This window comes from Oreochromis niloticus, linkage group LG18 (assembly GCF_001858045.2).
Source record: "Oreochromis niloticus isolate F11D_XX linkage group LG18, O_niloticus_UMD_NMBU, whole genome shotgun sequence".
Taxonomy (NCBI): Eukaryota; Metazoa; Chordata; class Actinopteri; order Cichliformes; family Cichlidae; genus Oreochromis; species Oreochromis niloticus.
Genome location: NC_031982.2, coordinates 19,979,665 through 19,985,664, shown reverse-complemented (window position 1 = coordinate 19,985,664; position 6,000 = coordinate 19,979,665).

The window sequence follows — 6,000 nt, the reverse complement described above, 5'->3', positions numbered from 1 at the left end:
AGGAGACATCCCTCAACAGCGTGGTGTCGACTGTGGAGATCTTCAAGTTCCTGGGTACCACCATCTCCCAGGACCTGAAGTGGGAGACCAACATCAACTCCATCCTCAAAAAGACCCAGCAGAGGATTTACTTCCTGAGAAAACTGGGGAAGTACAGTCTTTCACAGGAGCTGCTGATCCAATTCTACATTGCAGTCATTGAGTTTGTGCTGTGCTCCTCCATCACAGTCTGGTATGGTGCAGCCACTAAACAGGACAGAAGCAGACTGCAGCGGACTGTACGGGCACCAGAAAAGATCATCGGCGCCCCCCTGCCCTCCATCCAGGACCTGCACCTTTCAAGAACCAGGAAACGGGCAGAGAAAATCATCACAGACCCCTCACACCCTGGACACAGACTTTTTGACCTGCTGCCCTCTGGCAGACGGTATAGAAGCCTGCAGACCAGGACCACCCGACACAGGAACGGTTTCTTTCCCCTCGCCATCTCCCTCCTAAACAGTTGAACTGTCACACTGCTCCCACTGCCAGACTGCAATTGCACCTTATGTACATTCTGTGGTATTCCTTTCATTTCATTTCTGCCATCCTGTATTTCATGTATATAAGATGTAGATTGGTTATTTATGGTTGGTTTACACAGCTTTTTGTATCTTTGTGTATGTATGTGTACACGTATATATCCACACGTGTGTGTGTGTGCGTATTGTGTCGTTTACATATTGTTGTATTACACTGCTGTGCTTGAGAGTCACCATCTACTGGAACCAAATTCCTTTTATGTGTCTGCGCATATACATGGTCAATAAACGCGATTCTGATTCTAATTCTGATTCTGATTCTGATATGCAGAAACCCTCGTATCTATCATGCTAACACTAGCATTGTTAAAAACAGGGATCAGCCATCATCAGAGTGCTCGTGTGTAAAAATTAACATTTATTTATAGTCCACATTAAAAAGAAAACCAGGCTAGAACAGGTCCAGTATGGCGTGGTTTAATCGAGTGAAATGTTATCTGATATGTCGCCGTCGGCCTCTCCTCCCTTGCTCCCCTGTCCTCCTGTGACGACCACAGTTTCATGGAGGGAGCTGGCAGCATGGCTGATGGCGTCACAGTGGCTGCTGGACGCCGAAACCAAGGCTGAGCTGCTGGTTGCTACAGCTGCATTTTGCAGGATACGCAAGAACATCTGAGGCAGGTAATAGTGAGCAGAGAGACAAACTATTTAGATCAACGTCATACTGAATGAAAGTTCCAAACGCTTTCGTTAGGAATTCAAAAAACACGTTTTCACTTCAATGTGTTTGATCCTTCTTTACATGAAACTTTTACACTAAATCTATTTTGTGGTTACACAAAAAACTAAGACATCTCTCAGTCATCACACTGTAAGATAAAGCCAGTTAAACTTGAGTCACTGGGGATCAACTGCACCTGCTTTGGTGCAAGTGAACATGACAACAAGTGCGCCAACAAAGCAATGAGACGACAATGTTTCGCATGCTGCCTGTCGACCAAAGCTGTTTAAATGTTACTTTTCATCACAAATGATAACATCAAGGCGCTTTATAATGTAGGTAAAGACCCTACAATAATACGAGAAAACCCCAACAATTAGATGACCCATTATGAGCAAGGACTTTGGAGACAGCGGGAAGGAAAAACTCCCCTTTAATAGGATGAAACCGCCAGCAAAACCAAGCTGGGGTTGCTGAGGGTTGGATAAAAGCTGCACTGAGGTCTAGCAGGACAAGCACAGAGATGAGTCCACTGTCAGAAGCCATAAGAAGATCACTAGTTCACTAAAGCTGTTTCTGTGATGGGTTTGGAAACCTGACTGAAGCCTGTCATTATCATCATCATCATCATCATCATCATCGTTTATTTATATAGCACTTTAAAAACACACAAGGCTGACCAAAGTGCTGAACAATAGAAATATAATAGATACAATAAGAATAATAAATACGGTAAAATAATAAACATAGTGAAGACAATAAAATATAAGTAAATACAAGTCAGTCAACCACTGAGTCAAAAGCCAGTGAATAAAAATGTGTTTTCAGTCTGGATTTAAAAACCATCACTGATGTCGATTGCCTAATGTGAAGAGGAAGATTATTCCAAGGCTTAGGAGCCACGATAGAGAACGCTCGGTCTCCTCTCAGTTTCAGCCGTGATTTAGGGACTGAGAGCAACAGCTGCTCAGCTGACCGGAGCGAACGAGTGGGGAGATAGGGCTTCAGCAAATCAGACATATATGCAGGTGCCAGACCATTTAAAGATTTAAAAACCAATAAAAGAACTTTAAAATTAATCCTAAATTCAATTGGAAGCCAATGCAGGGAGGCCAGAACCGGAGTAATGTGCTCAAATTTTCTTTTACCAGATAAAAACCGTGCCGCAGCATTCTGTACTAGTTGCAGGCGTCTCAGAGTGCCCAGTCCAACCCCTATTAAAAGGGAGTTACAATAATCCAAGCGTGAGGTTATAAAAGCGTGGATAACAGTCTCCAAGTCACGCCTTGAAAGAAAAGGTTTAACCTTCGACAGACGCCTGAGGTGATAGAATGACGATTTCACCACCTCATTCACGTGGCCATCAAAGGTAAGTGCAGAGTCGATTTTTAACCCAAGATTGGTAATCGAGCTCTTCAGGTGAGAGGTCAGAGCAGCAAGGTGAACATCGGGGATATCAGAGGAACGATTCGGGCCAAACACAATTGCTTCCGTTTTACATTCATTAAAATTTAAAAAGTTTTGAGCCATCCATGACTTAACATCACTAAGGCAATCAAGCAGGAGACTAATTGGGGAGCTATCAGAATGACTGAAAGGAAAATAGATCTGGCAATCATCAGCATATAGATGAAATGAAACATTGTGTTTACGAAAGATCGCACCCAGTGGCAGGAGATACAATGAAAACAGTAATGGCCCAAGAATAGATCCCTGTGGTACACCCCATGACAGAGGGGCCACAGAGGACGATGATAAGCCTAACTTAACACAGAAGCTCCTGTTTGAGAGGTATGATTTTATCCACAGGAGTGCCAAGCCAGAAATGCCCACACAATGCTGTAATCGAGAGATCAGCAGGTCGTGATCTACTGTGTCAAATGCAGCCGTCATATCTAGTAGTATAAGCACTACATGTTTACCACAGTCTGTTGCTACCAGAATATCATTCATAACCTTTATGAGAGCTGTCTCTGTGCTATGAAACGGCCTAAAGCCGGACTGAAAAACTTCAAACATTTGAAAGTTGTTTAGATAATCCATCAACTGAGTGTGAACAACCTTTTCCAAGATCTTACTCAGAAAAGGAAGTTTAGAGATGGGTCTAAAATTTGATATTACTGAAATATCTGAGCCTGGCTTCTTAAGTAAGGGATGAATAACTGCATGCTTAAACTCACTTGGTACTTGACCTGACAAGAGGCTGGTATTGATTATGTTCAGAATATGTGGTCCAACAGTAGAAAATACCTCTTTCAGAAAACGGGGATGAACAACATCATTCGGAGAACCACACGGTTTAGCAGTTAACACAAGCTTCTCTAGTTCAGGTAGAACAATTGGTTGGAAAGCAATAAGCAGGTTTAAACAGGGAACTTGCACAGCCGGGTCAACAGAAGATACAGTGGAGGGTCTCAAACTAGCAACCTTATCCACAAAGAAATTAAGAAACCTATTGCACATAACCTCAGAAGACTGCAAAAGAACATGATTCTCTGCATTCAGTACAGAATTAATGGTATTATACAGAACACGAGGGTTATGTGAATTAACAGCAATAAGTTGTGAAAAGTAGGAGTTTTTGGCGGTCTTTACTGCCCTCTGGTAAGCTTTCCAGCTCGTCTGAAGAGCTTCCAGAGAGACGTACAGTCTGTCCTTTTTCCATCGTCTTTCACATTTCCTACATTCTCTTCTAATGGCTCTAGTAAAATCGGTTAGCCAAGGGCTGGCCTTGGGTTTACACTGCCTGAGTCTTAGAGGAGCAACAACATCAAGGGCAGATTTACAAACAGAGTCCAGATGAGATAGTAATCCATCTACGGAGGACGACTCAGAGGGACTGGACACAAGTTGTTCAAATAGTGTTGAAAAATCTTCAGCAGTATCTGAGCCGAAGGCACGATAGCAACGCGTAGGTGCAGCCCATTTAACAACAGGACTAAGAGGAACAACGTCAAATAAAATGGGCATATGATCAGAGAATACAGCATCCTCCACATGTAGGTTACAGACAGATAACCCATATGATAACACCAAATCCAATGTGTGACCATGTTCTTGAGTGGCACATTTAACAGATTGAACAAGATTAAAAGAGTTCACCAGGTCCATGAATTCCTTAGCCAGGGGCTTCCCTGGGCAACATACGTGTATATTAAAATCACCGAGTAGCAGGACCTGGTCATACCGGGATGCACAGTCAGCGAGAAACTCCGAAAACTCAGATAAAAACTCCTTGTTATATTTAGGAGGCCGGTAAACTATTGCACACAGCAATGAAGGCAAGTGGCCCAGTTCACACAGGCAAAGTTCAAAGCTGGTGTGGCGTGTCCATGAGGATAGTTGCTTAAACTCAAAGTGTGATTTAAAAACAACAGCTAACCCCCCGCCACGACCAGAAGCTCTCGGAGCGCTAACATAAGCACAGTCGGCGGGCAGCAGTTCAGAAAAAACGCTTAACTCACCGGGTGAACTCCAGGTTTCAGTCAAACAGAGGAAATCCAATGCATGAGAAGAAAAGAAATCCCTCAGGATGAAGGTCTTATTCGCCACCGATCTGGCATTTATTAAACCCAACCTGAGGGGAGCTGGTTCGGAGACCTCCGGGGTAGTGACAACCAGATCCACCGATCGAAGGTTTGATCGGTCCATTCCCCTCCAACGCAGATGCCGAAGAGGGAATGATTTAACAGGGCTGCTCCCGATAGAGCCGACAACGGGAACCAACCAGGAATCCACAGGATCCAGAGCACGCGATGGTACCAAGAGTCGTGGAAAAGATTGATGAACGGAGCGTAGATCGTGAGGAAGGTAAGAAATCCGGATTCTCAGCTTAACCAGGCGACCTGTCATTAGCTTAGTGATGGCTTTTTAAGTAGTAGCTTAACTACTGCCAGCCACCTTAATAGAGATGGGATGATCATAAATAGGTAAGCTATAAATAAGGTAAATACAAATATTTAAAATAGGGGGAAAAAAAAGAATGAACTGCTCATTGGTTAAATGTAGCATGTTTTACTGCATATAACATCTGTCAGATCATCTGCAGAGGAATGGCTTATTTGAAGAGTTTCAGTCAGGTTTCAGAGCTCATCACAGCACAGAAACAGCTTTAGTGAAGGTTACAAATGATCTTCTTATGGCCGCTGACAGTGGACTCATCTCTGTGCTTGTCCTGCTAGACCTCAGTGCAGCGTTCGATACTGTCGACCATAATATCCTATTAGAGCGATTAGAACACGCTGTAAGTATTACAGGTACTGTGCTGCAGTGGTTTGTATCATATCTATCTAATAGACTCCAATTTGTTCATGTCTTCTTCACACACAGGTTAATTATGGAGTTCCACAGGGTTCAGTGCTAGGACCAATTCTGTTTACATTATACATGCTTCCCTTAGGCAGTATCATTAGAAGACATAGCATACATTTTCACTGCTATGCTGATGACACCCAGCTCTATCTGTCCATGAATCCAGATAACACAGACCAATTAGTTAAACTGCAGGAATGTCTTAAAGACATAAAGACCTGGATGGGCGCTAACTTTCTGCTTCTTAATTCAGATCAAACTGAGGTTATTGTACTCGGCCCTGAAAATCTTAGAAATATGGTATCTAGCAGATTCTTACTCTGGATGGCATTACTTTGGCCTCCAGTAACACTGTGAGGAACCTTGGAGTCATTTTTGACCAGGACATGTCCTTCAATGCCAGCCAAAGCCTTCAGTTAATCCAAAATGCTGCAGCAAGAGTACTGA